At 44.9% G+C, this 20,075-nt stretch overlaps 1 protein-coding gene across 4 annotated transcripts in view; it reads left to right on the top strand.

The window, feature by feature from the left end:
- PKIG (cAMP-dependent protein kinase inhibitor gamma) overlaps nt 1–20,075 on the top strand; it is a 101,545-nt gene that overhangs the window by 51,273 nt on the left and 30,197 nt on the right. The window contains exon 1 of one of the 4 annotated variants that reach the window (XM_029222233.1): nt 12,196–12,572. The exons of 2 other annotated variants lie outside the window; for them this stretch is intronic. The gene's annotated coding sequence lies outside the window, so the exon portion shown is untranslated. Of the gene's footprint in view, nt 1–12,195; nt 12,573–12,606; nt 12,626–20,075 lie in introns of those variants that run through there. One more of the 4 variants, XM_029222236.1, reaches the window with a different exon arrangement.

The raw sequence follows: 20,075 nt of genomic DNA, 5'->3' as shown, positions 1-20,075 counted from the left end.
TTTTTGCTACCATAAGCAATCTGTAATAAATAAAGATACATCTAACTATGTGTTCTTGTATGTTTATCTCCACATGATAAATTTCCAAAACTGGAATCACTTGGTCACAAATTATGCACATTGAAACTTTGGTTCATTTGGAGAAAGATAGTTTAGAGTTTTGCAGTCAGGCACGCCAGTGTTCACATTCCCACTGTGACTTGCTGGCCACTCACTAGACTTAACCTGTGCCTCAGTTCTATTTTTTTTATATCTGGCTGCGTCAGGTCTTGGTTGCAGCACACGGGATCTTTTGTTGTGGCACGCCGGCTCTTCATTGTGGCTCACGGGCTTCTCTAGTTGTGGCATGCGGGCTTCTCTCTAGTTGTGGTGCGTGGGCTCCAGAGTGCACGGGCTCAGTAGTTGCGTCGTGCTGGCTTAGTTGCCCTGCGGCATGTAAGATCTTAGTTCCCCGACCAGGGATCAGACCCGTGTCCCCTGCATTGGAAGGCGGATTCTTAACCACTGGACCACCCAGAAAGTCCCTCAATTTGTTCTTATGTTAAGTAAGGCTGATAACAGAAACCTCCTCCGGCTGTGAGTATTGAAGGAGATGATGCATGGAATGTCCCTGGCTAGTATCCAACACATAGGAAGAGCAGTATATTAGACAGACTGGTCCCTGCTCTTACAAAACTGGCATTTTAATGTGGGAGTAGGGGAGGGAACAATGAAAGGCTGGTAGTAAACCAATTAATGAACAGGAAAAAGAATGTGCTGTGCAGATACTTAAAAGAAAGTGATACGATAGGTAGGTGGGCGTTTCCTTAGGTTTGTTGGGTTGGGGAAGTCCTCAAGAAGTGGCATTTTAGATAGGGTCTGAATGAGGAGGATAGTCTTTAAATTCCTAGGAGTAGAATCTTGGGATCAAAATTACATGCATTAAAATTTGGGGTCATACAAACGAACCTATCTATGAAACAGAAACAGAGTCACAGACATAGAGAACAGACTGGTGGTTTGCCAAGGGGGAGGGGGTCAGGGGAGGAGGGATGGAGTGGGAGGTTGGGGTGAGCAGATGTAAGCTTTTATATATAGGATGGGTAAACAACAAGGCCCTGTTACATGGCACAGAGAACTACATTCACTATCCTGTGATAAAGCATAATGGAAAAGAATATTTTAAAAAAAGAATGTATTAATATATATGTGTGTGTGTAACTGAGTCACTTTGCTGTACAGCAGTAATTAACACAACATTGTAAATCAACTATACTTCAATTAAAAAAAATTTTTTTTTAATTGTGGGTCATATATTGACCGAATACTGACAAATTGGCCTGGAAAAAATTCTAAAGTAATTTACATTCCCTCTGTGTATAGACATGTTTCATTCCTCCACCCTCACCAGTACTTTTCTCCTCATCTTAAAAAGCGGAGTTAATCAAAAGATTATCCTAGAGACCTTTCTGTCTGTCTTCTAATGAGCTTCGTAGGCAGGGGGAAAAGATAAGAAAACAACTTAGTCCCTCTGAGGAATCCCTTCTGTTCCCTTTCCCTAAATTAATTGTCCAGCATCACCCCTTATCCTGTGAAGCTCTCTTCTCACTTCCTGCCCTTTTTCTCTGTGCTACTTCCTGCCTGCATTGTGTGATAGGACTGGAAGCCACCAATGTTTTAGCCAATATATTTACATGTTGATTAACAGCCACTTTTCCCCTTCGGAATTAGGCAGTGCCTGGCTCAGAGGAGATGGCTGATCAAGCATTGCTTTTGCTATAAAAACAAGGCAGCTTTTAGAGATAAGCTGGTTTTTCCAGATGAATTTGTTGGCAAGGGTATAATACCTTCTGTGAGTTAAAACTATGCAGAGGGCTCTGCACATCTTTGTTATAGTCAAACCCTTTCCTCTATGGCATGTGGTGGGGGGGGGGGCGGGCGGGGCCTTGAGCTCTGGACCCTACAACTGCTTCTGCCCCAGAATCAGTGGGTAATAAGACCTCTTTTGTTTGTTTGGAATGCCTATAGGATTACATATTGTTTGTGGGTCTGTTCTGTGAAGCCTTTTATCATGCTACGTAACCTGGGTTACAAGAAACATTCTCTTTGTAGGTCTTAAGCTTACTGCAGCAACAGTAAGTGATACAGCACATGTTAAATTACAGACCTCATTCAGGTACTGTTATTATTTCAGTTGTATTTGTTTATAGCATACACATGTATTAGAATTTAATGCCTGATTCAAGCCTTAAAGAAAATAATATTGTGTAGCTTAAACTCATAGACAAATGGATTAAAAGTCACTAGTTCTTAAAATGTAATTTCTTTTTATAATCTTTTTAAACTCAGCAACTTAAATAAAACACCCTGAGGGCAACATGTGTTAGCGAGGGGGGTCTGGGGGTGGCGTGGGGAGGGAATGTGTTTGGTGAAATTGTCCAGGAGCAAAGCACCACTCACTTGAAGCCCAGAAATTTGTCATCCAAATATGTGCAGATTGCTGGTGCTATAAATAGTTTGAACTCAAGCAAACAGCTTCTTCCCCCTTGGAAGCTTGGCCATTGTTCATATGCCCGAGCAGCCCTGGGAGCAGCCTCTCACACCACATGCTTGCAGCCTACTATTAGGCTGCTGTCAGCGACCCCGGTCCCCAGGGCTTGAGATGACTGTGGGTCACATCCTCAGGCCCTTCAGTTCCCCACCTTTGGCTCCCACCCCAACCCAGCCCATCCAACAGCTTTACAGACCTGCCTCTTGCTCTAGAGGAGCCCAGACCTAAGATCCCTGGCAGCTCTAAAAAGCCATGGGGCCACCTGGCCATTGACTGAAGTCGATTTAGGAGACACAGACATTCTCTTTTTTTTTTTTTTTTTTTTTTTTTTTGCGGTACGCGGGCCTCTCACTGCTGTGGCCTCTCCCGCCGCAGAGCACAGGCTCTGGACGCGCAGGCCCAGCGGCCATGGCTCATGGACCCAGCCACTCCGTGGCATGCGGCATCCTCCCGGACCGGGGCACGAACCCGTGTCCCCTGCATCAGCAGGCGGGCTCTCAACCACTGAGCCACCAGGGAAGCCCCAGACATTCTCTTTTCAGGGCAGAAGCACACACGACTCATTCCTTTCTTTTGGAGCCAAGAAGAGCAGCACGGTGATCGGAACAGCCATGCTAGCAGCTGCCCTGCCGTATGCCAGGCAGGCCGGCCACTGACATTTCAAAAGCCTCGTTGAGGACTTGAGCAAAATGCTGACATTAGCAACTGAGGACATTCCACAGTTTATTACTATATTTCCCTTGGAAAAAATAAGTCTCTTTCTCTGAAAATTGCTGCTTCAGCTGCATTCATCATGTCAAATGCCCGTGTGGAGGCTATGAAGATCTTGACATTTAGCTATTGAGAGGACAGAGGACAGGGATGGCAGCAAGTAAAGGATTAGGATCAGGAAACCTGGGGCAAGTTACCCCACTTTTCTTACCTTTAGTTTCTTCATCTGTCAAGTGAGGATAATCCTGTTTCGTAGAGTTGAAGAGAAAATGGATGTAACAGTACTTTCTGGATTGTACCGAACAGTAGACTGTAAAGGAGAGGTGGGAAAGTGGAAAGGGTCTCCCAAGCCTGGCCTTCTGTACTCTGTAGCCTCAAGCCGATGAGCCAATGCCTCTCAGCCTTAGTCTTTTTATCTGTAAAATGGAAATGTCAATACCTGCCTTGCAGGAGTGTTGTGAAGATTAGAAATAACATATGTAAAGCTTTGGCAGATGGTAGATAATAGATAAATGGCAATAATAGTTATTGTTACATTTCCTGTGGAGATATTCACTCTGGGCGGTTTAGGATTCTTCACCTGGAGAAACAGCTTCATTTTGTAGATGTCAGGATGACCAAAAGGCCCTGCTAAACGCTCATGGCAATAACTGATAAAAACAGATAACATTTTTAAAAATCAAAGTAATCATGAAATCATTAAAAAAAAAAAAATCTACGAGTCCAGAAAGGCATCAGTCTGCTGCTTACCCCCTTACCTGAGGCAACCATTTAATTTTTCTGCTTTTAGCTCTTCTGGTGGTTATCTCCATTTCTCTAAGTAATGTTACCCCTATTATTTTTTAAAAATTAAACTTGTTTTTGTCATAACGGCACATGCACATAGGTTTGCTTTGTTCTTTTAAGGTCAAATATCATTATAAACTGACGCTAGAAAACAGCTGTCCCCTGCCTCTACCCCTTTTTTCCCTTCCCTCCTGTCCTGCTCCCAAGAGCATACACTTTTGATCCTGTTAGTTTTTTTTTTTTTGTGGTACGCGGGCCTGTCACGGCTGTGGCCTCTCCCGTTGCGGAGCACAGGCTCTGGACACGCAGGCTCAGCAGCCATGGCTCACGGGCCCGGCCACTCCGCGGCATGTGGGATCTTCCCGGACCGGGGCACGAACCCGTGTCCCCTGCATCGGCAGGCGGGCGCTCAACCACTGCGCCACCAGGGAAGCCTGATCCTGTTAGTTTTTTGTTCTAGTGTTTCTCTCTCCATATATCTAAGTAATATGCTTATGCAGCTATCTCTGTCTTTAAAAAATTTTTATTATGGAAATTTTCAAACATACAGTACTAGAGAGAATAGTATAACAGATCGTCATGTACCACCCATTACCCAGCTTCAAGAATTGTGACCAAACTTGTTTCATCTGTGCTTGTGGCCATTTTCGCCCTGCTCATAGATAATTTGGGGATAAATTCTAGACAACATTTCATCAGTAATCACTTCAGCATGTATCTCTAAGAGAATAACTCCTTTTTTTAAAAACATAACTACACTCCCATTATTACACAGTAAAATAATTAATAATCCCTTATTACTAGCAAAGGTCTCCAATTAACTCAAAATATTTATTTTTCAAATGAGATCCAAACAAGGACCACACAGAACCGTACCGCTTTTTCTTTATTCATCAGTTTTAGACACTGCCTGTTGACCTCCTGGGATGGCACACGAGGCCTTCGCCTTGTTATAAACACCACAGCCCCGCTCACTCTTTTCTCCCTTACCCTTTTCTCCCAGCACCACAGTTTTTTGGTTAAATTCGTATTCACTGTTTTTCAGTGTTACGGCACTGTAAATATTATTTGCCGCTGAGCCAGTAACGTTCTAATTATTTTTCCTTTCTGTCTGACGGTTTTCCTGGACTTAACAATAGCTTCTGCTTTAACATGCTTAGTTTTCCTTGTTCCGTCGTGCTGAATCTTTCCCGTAGACTTTCAGTACAGTTTTTGGCAGGCTTGTCAGAGTCCCGTCCTATTTTCCTGGAGCTTCCACCCTCCTGCTTGAATCAGACTGACGCCCCCTAGGCTCGCGAGTCAGCCAGGTCCCAAAGCTACCTTCTTCTTCTCCCCCTCCTCTCCTCCCCCTTCCCCCCCCCCCCCTCCCTCCCCCCCTCCTCCCCCTCCTCCCCCTGTGCCTTTCACTTCTGTTATTAGATCCTTGCTTTTCAAAATCTTACTTTTTGGGACTTCCCTGGTGGCGCAGTGGTTAAGAATCCACCTGCCAACGCAGGGGACATGGGTTCGAGCCCTGGTCCAGGAAGATCCCACGTGCCGCGGAGCAACTAAGCCCGTGCGCCACAACTACTGAAGCCCATGTGCCACAACTACTGAAGCCCATGCACCTAGAGCCCGTGCTCCACAGCAAGAGAAGCCACTGCAATGAGAAGCCTGTGCACCGCAATGAAGAGTAGCCCCCCGCTCGCCGCAACTAGAGAAAGCCCACATGCAGCACCAAAGATCCAACGCAGCCAAAAATAAATAAATTAATAATAAAAATAAGTTAATTACAAAAATAAATTTTTTTTTAATCTTACTTTTTAGTTTAAACCCTTGTTTAGGTAAACTCCTCCTCCAGAAGTTTACTGAGAAAACAGTACATGTGTGATAAATTGTTCTAAGTCCTTGCAGTTCTGAAAATGTCTTTATATTGCCTTTCTGAGTATAAATTCTAGGTCCCAAATCATTTTCTTTTAGAACTTCTCCCTTGGAAAGCATTGCTCCTTTTCTTCAGGCACCCAGCATTGCTGGCAAGAGGTCTGATACCCTTCTGATTCTTTTTTTTTTTTTTTCTTGGAAATTACTGGAATTTTATTTGCCTCAGGCTTATGACTTGCAACCAAAGACATTGTGCAAAGAAAGCAAAGATTAAGTACACTTTAGGGAGAAGGAGACAATACACATTGGTAACAGGAGATCAGGTTGACAAAAGAAGCCATCCATTACACTATATAGATTCTTTTCTCTTGAAATAATCTGTCTCTCTAGAAACTTGTAGCCCTTTTTCCTTATGAATTCTGAAAGGTCAGGACACTATGTCTGGGTGTGGTCTTTTCTCATACTCTCTGTGCATTTTAAGCTTTGCAGTTCGAAGATGCAGTCTTCCTTCGGCTCTGGGAAATTTTCCTCTTGATTTCTTAGATAACTTCCTGTTGTACTTTACTTTCTATTCTGTTCTTTTTATGGAATTCCTATTTACTCTGACATTGAACTTCTTGGAATGTTGTTCTAGATCAAGATACTTTTGTATCCTGTGAATATTTTTTCCCTATATTTTGAATGATTTCCTTTTCATATTTTCCAGCTCTTCTCCTGAATTGTTAATTTCAGTATTCATATTGTTAACTTCTAAGAGCCCAGTTTTGTCAGCTTATTTTATGCTTCGTGGACACAGTATCTTCAGAGTCTCTCTGAAGATGTAAGAATTTTTCTGTAAAGCTTTTCATTTGCTTGAATCTTTTTTCCTATGATGGAGTCTATTTTCTCTTTATTTCAGTCTCTGTCATGCTGTTGGTTTTCCTCAGATGCCCTATGATAGTTTTTTCTTTTTGCCATTTGTAATCAATAATAATAGCCTCCTTTTAGGAGTGAGGTCAGGGGTTTGCCTGGGGTTCTGCAGAACTTCCTGACCCTCTGTGTGCTGCGAGTGTGTTGTGGGCAGCTGACTGGCACAGGACCTTCAGTGGGTCCCCTAATTTTCAGCCCTCTTCCAAATCCTCTTGATGCTTGCTGTCCCCAGGCCCAGAGCCTCCCTGGGCTTCCACATTTCCAGTGGTGCTTTCCTGCCCCTATGCTCTAGGCTTCATCTTCTATCTGTCATCATGCTTCTATGAATTGTTAATGTCTTTTAGAAATTATTTGGAATGAAATCTTTTGTTTTCTAATGATCCTACTCAACAAGAGGGAAATCCCGATTTGAAGTTTAGAAGACATGATACTTTTTTTTAAAGCATAAAACAGTTGCTTTAACCCAAGCCTGGACTATCCGGGGTATGTGTGTGTGTTTAGAAAATATTTGTTGAATTTCCTATTCTGTATCGGTGAACGAGGCAGACATGTTGTCGACCTTGTGGAGCTTACAATAACGTATGTTAAGGGTTATGAGAGGAGAGATGGAGGGTGCCGTGGGACCCATACACCTAGGAGAGCTCACTTGGCTCAGAGGGAAGGCCTCCAGAAGGAAGTGACGTTTCATCTGGGATCTGGTGGCTGAGGAGGAGTTAACGAAAACAAGAGGGTGGGGCCAATCAGATGTATGTTTCAAGTGCAGGGTCATAGAGAGCCTCAAACCAATAGAAGGGCTTCTTACTGTTGGAGCACCAGGCTGTGCAGCCGCAGGAAATCCCCTGCCTTCTGGGGCCTGGCGTTCCCCATCTCAAAAATGAGGAGACTCAATGAGCATGCTCTTTTCAGCTGTAAAAATCAACAAGTTTAAGATTGTTTAAAATTAACTCAAGCGTGGAGATCCATCTCTCCCATAACTGCCCCAATATGAAACCTGTCTCTTGCTGGTGGGAAGCAGGTATTAAGAAGGCTGAAAAAGGCAGGGGAGGGGCAGTGTGGTACCCTGCAAACCTCCCCATTTTCAAGGTGCATTCTCACAGGGACCAGGCTTCCCTTCCCCTGCCAGCTCTGCAGCCGGCACACAGCATCAGCAGCAGCCGGGGGGTGGGGGGTGGGGACCGGGAGGTGGAGCCTCAGAACATCAAACCCTGTACACAAGGCAGCCAGATGTGCTCCAGAACCAAAAAAATGTATCAAACAGTTGTCGTCTTTTGTGGAGTTGACTCCTCCCCCACCCCCAAATGACTTAAGTTTCTGAATTCAAACATTGTTTTGAGTGTAGGTGCGGTTCTTTCTGGGTCCATACCCCAGGAGGTTAACAGGCTGTTTCTGATGGTAGAATGATGGATGACCTTCCTCCCTTTTTTTCTGCTCTTTTCTATTTTCCTATTTTTTTTTACAATAAGCAAGTATGATTCTAATTGGAAAGAAAACAAATCTACTTTGATTTATTAAGTCTCAGTCCATATGTTTCTCAATTAGTTTTGTCTGGAAAAAATGGGGACCTTCCAGCTGTGTGGCATAAGGATTAAGTGCATTTGAAATGATATGACAGCTGAAACTGGACTTTTTTTTTTTTTTTTTTTGCGCCACGCGGGCCTCTCACTGCTGTGGCCCCTCCCGCTGTGGAGCACAGGCTCCGGAAGCGCAGGCTCAGCGGCCATGGCCCAGGGCCCCAGCCGCTCCGCGGCACGCGGGACCCTCCCGGACCAGGGCACGAACCCGCGTCCCCTGCATCGGCAGGCGGACTCCCAACCACTGCGCCACCATGGAAGCCCTGAAACTGGACTTTGGTAGGGTGAAAAGTTAATTGTATTTTACAGCAGTTGTTTGGACTAGAGGGTGGGTAGTGGTGGCCAGAATTTATTCATTCACATACTCCTTTCAACAGATAGCCATCAGTTACCAGCTGAACAAGTTACTCAGGTGATCTGTGTCTGGAATTTCCTCTTGTGTCAAGTGGAAAAATTAAATATACCTACCTCATAGGATCCTTGTCGAGATTAAATGAGGTAATTTATATAGAGCAGTTAGAACATTATCTGGCATGTGATAAACATTCAGTACAAGTTTTTGTTACTTTTGGATTTCCTTATTTTAATAAATGTCTCATAATATGTACAGAATGCTCATAAATTAGACACGGAGCTTTTGCTTAAGAAGCTCAAATTCTAGCAGCAGAATAAGATCCGTCCAGAAATAAATATGCCTCAAAGGAGAAGAGGTAAGTTTCTTAAGAGAAACAGATAAAGTACTAAGGAAATTCAGAGGGAGAGAGCCCCTCCGGACTGGGAATGAGGGGGTGGGAGTTAAAGGCAGCTTTAGGGCAAAGGGGCTGTGTGAGCCCTTCAGACCAGCCCTGCGCGCTGAAGCTGCCAGAGTTTCCTTTATCCTCAAATGGAGCCAATCTTGCTGGCTGTGAAGGTCTGCCAAGTTTCCTGCAGGGAAACATTTAAAAGGCAGTAGAGTAAGGGACTTAAGGGGACAGGCCTGGCCCCAGGCAGCCTGGCTTGGAGCACAGACTCCGTCACTTACTCCAGGGACCCTCTGAGAAGGCCAGTCAGCCTCTGCACGCATCGGTTTTCACAACTGTAGGATGAGACGGTGAGTAACACTTCCTGTAGCTGCTTCGGGAAAGGATGCCATCCAGTGGGGTTTACAGCACAGAGCGTGGCCCCAGCCCATAGAGTGTATCATCTGCCGTGGTCAGTAGTGGAGAAAGTGAGTGTGCTGGCGTTGTCACAGTTCTCTCTTCGTGGCTTCTGTCACAGATGGACAGTTCTTCAATCTGCAGGGCAAGTGTTACAAAATACATGTTGTCGAGGAAAACGCTATCTTTGTTTTTATGAATGGGCTCCTTACTAGTATTTTTGTTCAAGTAACAAAACGTGCTTCAGAGCACTGAGGGTGATGTCAGTAGGCTGACCTGTCAGGACACGGGCTTCATTTCCTCACGCCCACTCATACTTTCTGGAATAAAGGCCCAGCCAAGCAATGCCCCGCCTCCAGGCCCTCAACGCTGAGTGTCACTGCGAGCACACAAGAACACGCCTGACAGCGCTCCGAGGCTTTGTTCCTTACTCATCCTGACGTTCTAGAGAAACACGGGGCCCTTCTCTGGCTTCCCGACATTCTTGACCTTATTCATTGTCACGTCATCCTCCGGGCAGAGGGTGGTGACAATGAGTCAGAATTAGAAAATAATGTCTTTTCTCTAGGATGTGCCAGCTGATTTTACAAGTATTTTTGAACTTGTAGTCTGTGCCAGGCACTTAAGCCACACAAGAACCTTGAAGAGTGAATGCGGTTGTTACTCTCATTTTACATTGGAAACCAAGGCACAAAGAAGTTAACTTGCCCAAGGTCCTACGCAGGTAGAAGGTCCAGGGACAGGTCTCTTCAGACTGCTGACTGCTGCTCTCCACGGGTGACCAGACTGGTGTTCTTTTTATTCCACTACAGTCTCAGACCAACTTGTGGGAAAGCCTTCAGCATGGCACACTCCCTCCTAATATATAGCCTATTTGCTTGGACCTTTTCTGATTAACATCCAAGTTTTCTGAGAACTAATTAAAATCCTTGTTAAGTTACAAACTACCACAACCTTCCTCCCACCTATAAATAGCTTCTTTCCCAATAGAGCTGTAGTCCCAAGTAGCTTTAAAGCAAATCAGATCTGCACCATTGGGGGGAGGGGCAATTGAAACCCAGACTTGTTTCAGGCCACACAGTATTTTGGTAGAAAAGCAGGTAAGCACCCCTCTTACCTAGTAGCCAGAAGTGCTTCCTATTAGCTAACAGATTGACTACCTTTCCCCATCTCAGGCCTGGTTGAACCCAGGAAAACTCTCCTTCCCCACTGGTTTTAAGAAGTTTAGCCCGTTTTTCAAAGTGGAGATGATCCCGTGTAGAACTAAGGGCCAGGCTCGGTGGATTAACCATCTTGGAAAGTAGCACTGGCAGTTGTGGGCACTTTGGCCTCAGCAGGAGTTAAAAGACTCAGTTTCCAAATCTGGCCTTTTCGTCTTGAGCTGTGTGACCTCGGGCATGTCCCTTATCTTCTCTGTGTTTCCTTTTCCTATTCAGGAAAAGGAGATTAATAGTGCAGTTCCCTGGGGACCTGATTCTCCTCAAATGAGAATCAAAGGAGATTAGGTACAACAGTAAGAGCCACCATCTATCAGCACTCACCTGCCAGACACTTTCAGTTCCCTTACATGTGTTATTTCATTCTCACTGTCCTAAAATGGAGGCCCTAGTGTTGCATTAAAAAAGAAAGAAAAAGTTCAAAGGAGTTAAGTCACATAGGATTCAGATCTACATCCCTGGCTCCCAAATTGATGCTCATAATCACTATACATGTCACATTGCTTCCCACTATACACCAAAGCAGAGAGGCTTTGTCTTTCCTATCAAGTACTCTACAAATGCAAGAGATTAATTATTATCTCTAGTAACCACTGCTGTTCCACGTTAGTCCCTTAGGACAGTTAAATTCTCTTGCTGCTTTATCTTACCTAGTAGTTTATGCTGCCTCTTTCCACGGCCCCAGGACTTGTTCAGTGAATTCTTGGGGTTTTTCTCCCAGAGAAACAGTTCAGCTCTACCAGAAAGGGGGTTGAAGGAGGCTGAGCGGAGCCAGGCATCTTGAGCAGAGGCCTTGGACCCCTCCAGGGTTCCTCCCTCCCTCAAGCGTGTGGTCAGCCAGCTTGTAGTAAACTTCCTTATGTTGCATTTGTTGACAAGCTCGTCTGTCACTGAATTTTAGAAGTGGCCAGCTTATAGTAAACTTCCTTACGTTGCATTTGTTGATAAGCTTCTCCGTCACTGCATTTTAGAAGTAGAAGACACCAAAGCCCTCATTTCATTGATGGGGAAGCTGAGGTCCAGAGAGAGAGATGACTTGCTTGAGGTCATTCATTCAGTTAAGAGTGTGACCAGGACCAGAACCCAGTTCCCCAGGCAACAGACTAGTGCTCTCTCTGAGCCTTTGGAGTGGGCACGTGGCATCTCCCCCAGTGACGGACAGACTCATGCACTCTGCCCAGCATGCACCTAGGAAACTTTAGGGAGAAATTCGACAATTTGGAAAATTGAGAAGGAAGAAGGAGATGGGGGGAGGGATGGAGTGGGGGTGCAGCTCCCCACCCTAACTAGTGGCTCATACACCAAAGAAGTGAATTAGACCACAGCACGGCAAACTAGGTAAGCCCACGGTCAGCAGTGACTAAGAGGCAAAGGGATTTATGCCGGGAGCCCTGGCCCAGGGAGTGGATAGGAAGCCTTTTGTCACTAAGGCTGCAGTGTTGAAAATGGAAGGAAGGATGTTAGGCAAGTGTGCCGGCCCGGGATGCAGTTACAGCCCCCGCAGCTCATTGTCCAAAGGAAATGGATCTCTCCTGTGGACGGAGAGGTGGAAACTGAGCAAGGGAGCTGAGTGGTTGACATCATCAGGCTGAGCATTGGGTTACAACAAATGGGGACTTACTTGGCCCGAGACGTGGGAAACACCCACTAAAACCTTGAAGTGCATTTCATTTAGGAGACGCGGAGAGGGAGAGAGAGAGAGAGAGGGCACGAGAGATCCTGCCTGCACCCCTGGCCCTCTCTGCTAATCTTGCTTACCCTCGGAAGGGAGGCGTTCTGAATGCTGGCTTCTTAAATTCGACCTTCCCTTCTGACTGAGAACCACTGGACTTTGAAGGAACTCTCTGCTCTTGTAAGTAGAACTTCCTTCTCTGTCGCCACCCCCAGGGAGAAGCAGACTTGGAGGTAGGGCTCTCTGGAGAGCTTGCTTTCTAGCCTGTTGGTCACAAAGTGTCTATTTTTTATATTATGATTTATTGCTTTGAAATTAATGGCTTTGTCTGAAACTGCCTAGGGCTAGAGTCTGAGCCTCAAGGCTCGCAGATGGGCTCCAGTCAAATGCTGTTTCACTTTGTTACCCAAAGAACTTTGACAGAGTACCTAGAACTTCGAAAGCAGCTCCTTGCCCCAAATATAGGTGAGGAAATAAATCCTCCCTTAGAAATTGGTGTTTGGAAAATCTTTATTAATTTGTTTTTCTGATTACCAAGGTGGTACAAAAAAATCTTAAACATTGTAGAGAGAAATATCTCTGCAAATGAAAATTCCCTATAATCTTCCCCTCTTCAATGTAACATTGGCATTTTAAATTTAAAATACATAGATTTCATGAAGTTACCTCAGCAATTGTGCCCTGATGCCTCAGTGGCTGCATAGGAAACTCCAAGATCAAGATCTTTAACTTTGACTTTGTGATCTTTTTATTGCTTCCTTTAAAAAATGTGCTGTTTATTCCTAGAAAATAAACAGAACGTGTAAGTCTTTGGGTGTTTTATTTGTTGGCTTCTGTGTTCAGGATTTTAAACCGAGGGAGCCACTGTGTGCAGAGAGGAAGGGAGGGGGCGGTACCAGTGGGTGCTGGGCTGAGGGTTCTCAGGTGGCTTGAGATACAAGGCTTGCAGGTGCTCTGTGTGCTCCATCTAGCCTCCTAGCAGGTAAAGATAGTTGAAAAAAAATCACAGTTAAAGAAGAGAGCCTTCAGCTTTAAAAAATCAAGAGCCACCACATAATAGAAGGGCCACCCAAGGAAACCGTGGAAGCCTGGGCAAGTGTTTCACCTCCGGGCCTCAGTTTCCTCATTTGTACCTAAATGAGGGTTGAAACTAGATGATCGCTTTACAGTTGACCCTTGAACAACATGGCTTTAACCTGCGAGGGTCTACTGTTCTGTGGATGTTTTCCAATAAATACGTGCTACGGAACTACATGATCTGCGGTTGGTTAAATCCATGGATAAATCCATGGATGCGGACCCACGATCTAGGTGGCCGACCTTAAAGGTTATACTCGTATTTTCGACTGCACAGTGGATTGGTGCCCCTCACCCCTGTGTTGTTCAAGGGTCAGCTCTGTCCCCAAGTTCAGTTTGAAGTGAACCACTGAAATCTCCTTCCCCTTTGAGGAGACCCCTTAGGGCTTGAGGAGCAAAATGCCCTTAGTTTTCAGGATCCTGGAATGGGTGAATACTGGTGCCTCTAGGAGAATTAAAAGAGGTCATAAAACAGGCAATATTAAGTTACTTCTGAGTTGAAAGTGTTGTCAGGTTTTGTGTTTCTGAAGGAGAAAATCTCAATGTGGTGTGCACGCACACCGGGGAGGGAGGAGAAAAAAGAATGAACCGTGCTGAGCACCTACTAAGGGCCAGGCCCCATGTTACGCTCATCCTTTCACATAACACCAGGTGGTCAGTATCATCATTCCCTAACTCCACCAACAGGGTAAATCTCCACTATACGTTCCCGTATTATTGCGAACTCCTTCCTAGTGTTCACCTGAGCTGGGAGAGCACCGAATCCTAACCGCTAGGCCACCAGGGAGTGCCGTACCTGCGCTGTGCTTACGTGGTTATTGGCGTGACATCAGTTCACTGCTTCCACTAGACCACATGCACCGTCTCCTCTGTCACTGTACCTCCTTGCCTGGTAGAGAACTTGGCGCATAGGTACAGAGAAGACACATCAATTTTAACTTAAAGCCCACTGTCCTTCTCCCTAACTTGGCAAAAGAGAGGCAGAAAAGGAGGGGAAATCTCCTTTTTTGCCTCCCTCCCTCCTCCATCTCACCGAGACACAGCCTGCACTGCTGCAGGGAAAGAGTACCAGAGCCAAAGTACAAAGAAGAGCAAAAGAAGTTGTCAAATCTTGGCCTCTGAGTTTCCAAGTGTCCAGATCTTGGCAACTGAAGGGATTTTTTTTCGCTTTAAGGCCATCAGAGACCCTAGCCCTCAGGAAGATGCAGTATTTAAAACGATTTGTTTGGATTAAGATCGTGGTTAACTGGAGGGTTCGTGAAGCCCCTTAGCATATCTGAGAGCTGAAGCATAACTTCCCCAGCAGCTAAGCCCTTTGAAAGTGGACTGTTGCTGCCAGGGCAGCACCCCTGGGCGTGGGCAGCAGGAGGGCCCGGGCCTCCGTCACGGCCTCACCCAGGATCTTGAGCCCCAGAATCTCAAAACTTTGGCTGACTTAAAAAGTCGTCCCTCTTCCTAAGGTGGTGGTGAGGAGGTGATATTCTGGAAGGAAGGTACCTGGTTTGGGTTTTTATTTATGTTTAAATTCGAATGCTTATCCAGTCTGTCGCGCTCTCTAGTTTCCTACCTGGTCTTTGGCCCCTGTGGGCACTTGCATTTGTGGCCCCCGGGCTGGTTGGTGTCCCCAGTCCCTGTCACTCTAGACAGTCTAGGGTTTGAGGAGAAGTTGAGCCATCTCAGACAGATGACCCCCCTCACAGAGCGTGCTCCTCTTCTGAAAAGTGGGAGGTCACAATTATACCTACCTCAGACAGGTGCCCTGAGGACAAAGCAGGATAAAGCTCGTAATGCACTTGGTTGGTCCAAAAATACATGCTCAGGATTAGATGCGTTATGGTTTCCAGAAAGAGAAAGTTAGCTGACGTCACAGGCACCTGCCCCCTCAGTCGCAGGATGGCATTTGCGTGAGGAGCCTGAAGTTATCTCTGAACTCCTCAGTTTCGACCCCCCATCCCCTACTGGGCCCTGGAGCTGCCATGCTGGCTCTTTAATCCAAACCTCAGCAGTGTTTCCTGTCACCCACTTAAGTGATGAGGCCAAAAGCTGAAGTGGGCGCTGTTCTCTTGGGACCCAAGGTCCCTGGCCCAGCCGCTGAAGGAAGAAGCTGGTGACAGGTGTTACTTTCTGAGTGTGACAAGCGGCTGAGCTCACCCAGTTCACTATGCTGAGTGCTTTCACGAGGGGCCAGAAGTGATTCCTAAGTGGAGACAGACGTGGAAAATCTAAGGCTCTTGAAAACAAGTCATTAATCACGACCCAAGGCTGAGCTCACTACCTCCTGGAAATCTTTCAGAAATGCCTCATGAAAACTTTGAAAACTGCCCCTTCAAAGAGTGGTTTCTTTGGAAGTTGCAGTCAGCTGCCGTGCTGAGCCATTCCGAATCACAGATGAAGACACATCCGCTCTGACCGGAGTAGGCCAGCATTTCCTAACTTGAAAAGAAGTCTCTAATCTTCCAAGAAATTGCTGGTCTTCAGCTTGGCTTTTCCGAACTGAATAATGGACCTTCAAGGCACTAAAGAAATGAAGTATTTGGTTGCTAATGCGTTCTTATTATGTCCCAGGGAGCTAGGTCAGTAATTATGTTTAGTACTTTATGGCTGTGGTCTCTGACGTTCAGTAAACCTGCTGAGGGCTGATGGGTACTGGAGACGAGGCTAGAGGAACAGGCTGATTAAGAGACAGCCTCTGGCCTGGTGCAGTTCTCAGGGCATCGTGAGGACAGGTGGGTGAGTGAATAATTACAGTGGATCAGCAGCAGGTGGACGGAGGTCGTGGTCTTGAGCTGGGTTGATTACCCCCACGCTCCCCTCCATTTCCTGACGCCCAGAGCTTTGCCAGCACTCGCGTTAGGGGGAAATGAGAGCCGCTCCTGCCGAAGCATTCACCCCCAGCACCTTCCTGTCCCCCCTCGGCTTCAGAGGAAAGAAGGGAGTTCGTCACAAAATGCAGCAGCCCCACCTCAGAGGACCCGGAACCTGCTGTCCCGTGTTCAGTAAGGAACTCTGGGGATGCGTGATTCTGTCATCTAAAATCACCACTACGTTTTCTGTTGGTTTGTTTTTATACCATTTATATTGTGGCTTTTTTTTTTTTCAGTTTACAAAATTGGAACATGTTCATGGAAGGAAAAGCGAGGCAGTACAGAAAAACATACTTAAATCATCACCCAGTGATTTCACTTCTCTGATTTTCAAATAAGGCGTGGCGAGGTCAAAGGGCATGACCGTTTTTAGATCTCTGATACACGTTCCCGGTTTGCCACTGGAAAGTGTCAGCCTATATAAGCTCCCATCAGCAGTCCATGCTTATGCCCGCATCCCCTCACCCGCACACTGGCTGCGTCTGGAGTTTAGCTCGTTTTAATTTCTCCCTGGGCAGAGTCCCTGTTTGCGTATCTCAGAGGTGCTCGTGTTCTGTGTTGCGGGCCCCGCGGGGGAAGAAACCACTACCTGCGCTTGGTTAGGGGCGCTGGCTTTCCTTTGTACTTTCCTGTACGTATGTGTGAATTCACCCATTGTAAAGAGCCCTTTGTGTTTTCGGTATTATGCGAGGTGCTATGGGCAATACCAGGGTAAGTAAGACTTATAAGTAGCTCACAGCCTGATAGGCAAAAAGGACTCGGTGACTCTTAACACGTGTGATTATGTGCCCCAAGAGAGGGACAGTGCTGTGGAAGGCCTGAGAGAGTAGCTATTAAGCCGGGACTTCGGTTCACTTCAGTAAATCTTTCATGTATTCGGCCCGTGTTTATTGAGCACCTCATATCTGCTAGGCACTGGGCAAGGTGGCAGGTGGACAGTGCTACATAGAACAGGCATGGTCCTTCCTCACATGAAGCTTACATGGACTGATGGTGGTGTTATGAAATAAACAGCATGAGTGATGGATGCGGAAGAGAGTGTAGTTGGGGCAGGTTTGCCTGAAGAGGTGGTGTTTAAACCAAGATAAGGAGTCAGTCATGCCTAGGAGTTGGGGCAGGGGGTGCTGGGGGTGGGAAAGAATACTCCAGGTAGGGAGAGGTACACAGGTGAAAGGCGCAAGGCGGGAAAGCCTGTGGAATGTTGGGGAAAGTGAAAGGAGGCAGTGTGGCTAAAGCCTAGAGGGGAAAGGAAGAGAGAAGAGGGTGAAGGTTAGGATCAGGGGAAGGTTAGGAAAATGATGGAGGGGCCTGGTGATGCAGGGGATTTTCCTTCCCTTATTCAGCAGCTGTATACCAGTATATGAGCAAAATTTCTCTCTGAGTTGGCATAGAATAGTCCTCCTAGTCTGTAATTTTTTCATAAGGGGCAGGAAAATCTGTTACTCCCAAGGGCCAATGTCTATTCATTGGCTTGCCTATAGTTCCCCTTTCTGATTTCAAATGTGAGCTCCCCGCTGGACTTGGGTTTGGAGACCTGAGTTTGTACTGCTGCTCTGTTACCAACTTGCTGTGTGACCTTAAAGGATCCTTAACTTCTCTGGGCCTCATTTTCATCTGTCAATGGGAATGATGCTGATCTGATCCCAGGGTCATTGTGAAGATCGAATAAGTATCTTAAACTGCTTTGTAAAATATGAAGTGCTGTAGACATATGAGCTATCATTATTATTTCAATGAAAGATTTCTTATCAGTGAAATAAGAGTTGAAAGTGAAGCATGCCACCAGGAAAGGGCAGAGTGTACCTTCCAGGCAACCCCGAAATGGCAGATTCAGCATAGGTGGCTCTCCTTCAAGAGCTTGTTGTGAATGCTGTTCCTCTTTTCTCTTTCATTTCATCCACTGGGATAAACCATTTCCTTCCTTTCTCCTTCCAACAGAATGGGTTACAAAACAATCCATTTCACTTCTCTGGATTCCAGGACCCATTTGATTTAGAAGCCAGAGCATCTGCTTGGAGGCCAAGAGAGCCTTGTGAGCAGAGATGCTGCGGTTTACTGGACTTTGGTTCCCGGCAAACATAGATGCCTGGGTGTATATTTAATTGGGTTTGGGGAGAAAGGCAATTATGGGCACAGAGCCACGAAAAACAGTCAACAGTGCAGAAGCGGCCCACACACCACCTAAGCAGGGCAGTTTCAAGCCAAAGCTTTAGGCTTGCTTTTGGATTTTTAAAGGGAAGCATTTTTATTTAAGTAAAAAAAAAAAAAAATTCCCTTAAAAAGTGACATAAATGCTTAGGAAATAAAGTGCACTCTTTTTTCCCTTTCATGAAGCTTTTTAAAAAAATATGTCTTCCAGCTATTAAAATGATAGGTTGGAAGACCTGTTCTATTTGACCAAAAGAGAAAGTGACAGTAAGCGCAGTTAACTGTCCCATGTAGATAAATGGGTAGCGTGTGACACAGTTTACCAGCATGCTTTCTCTGCTCTCATTAGTTTGTTGTTGTTTTTGTTTTCTTCATTAGTTTTTCCTAAAGTGATGCATATGCTTGTTGTAGCTAGACAATTTGAAGATGTATAAAGAAAAAGTTTGTGATCTCTCCCCTCTCCCTGCTCCCCATTTCCATCCTTCCGAGATAACCACTGTGATCAGTTTGGTGTATATCTTTCCATACCTTTCTCCAGGCTCCTACGTGAATGGATACTTTGTGTATGTATGTGGTTTTTATGTTTTGTCACAAGTGGAATTGTACTTTATTATTTTGCAGTTTATTTTTCCCACTAAATAATACATCATGGGTAGGTACAAATTTGATTCACTCTTAAATAACTTCAGGGCTGTAGATCTAGAGGTACCATAGTATATTCAACCATTTCTCCTTTGGCAGATACTCGAGTTATTACCATTTTTTTTACGAAAACTATTGTTGCGTTAAATATCTATATGTACATATCTTTCTTCACTGGTCCTTTTGTTTTTATAGATTATATTTTCAAAAATAGTATTGCTGGGTTAAAGGGTATACGTACTTGACATTTTAATAGGTAAAACTGTCCTACTTTACAAAGAGTTCTTATAATTTACATTCTCCCCAGCAATATGTGAGTACTTCCATTTCCCTAAGTCTTTACCAGTATTAGATATTCTCTCTTCTTTCCTCCATCTCTCCTTCCTTCCATCTCTATTGTTTTATTTCTGACCAAGCTGATGGGAAAATGGTGTTTTATTTTTGTATATTCTTTACTGCTAGTGAAATTCAGCATTGTTTCGTGTTAATTGACCATTTCATTTTCCTCTTCTATGAATTTCCTTTGCACATTTTTCTTATGAATTATTTGCCTTTTTCTCAACAAGTAGTAGGAGCTCTTTATGTGTTTATGTATTAAGGATTCCATATGTGTTACAAATATTTTTCCTAATCTATTACATGTTTATTAATTTGTTTCTGTATTTTTCTTCACAGTGTCTGGATTTCTTGCCTTGTTTAGGAATAACTTCCCCACCTCAAAGTTACATAAATATTTTCCTAAATGTTTTTCTAATACTTTTATGGTTTTAATTAATTTAATCCTGAATGTGTAATCCCTTTGGAATTTATGTTTATACATAGCAAGAGGTAGTGATCAAGCCTTTTTCTAGATGGCCAGCACCATTTATTAAATTAGCCATCTTTTCTATTTTGTGTTGAAACCCATCCTTGTCATAAATAATTTGCTTTATTGTATCTGTTTCTGAACTTG

The sequence above is a fragment of the Monodon monoceros genome, unplaced genomic scaffold (genome assembly GCF_005190385.1).
Source record: "Monodon monoceros isolate NGI ecotype Baffin Bay Population unplaced genomic scaffold, NGI_Narwhal_1 Super_Scaffold_13, whole genome shotgun sequence".
Classification (NCBI taxonomy): Eukaryota; Metazoa; Chordata; class Mammalia; order Artiodactyla; family Monodontidae; genus Monodon; species Monodon monoceros.
This window is presented reverse-complemented; position numbering and strand designations above follow the sequence as displayed.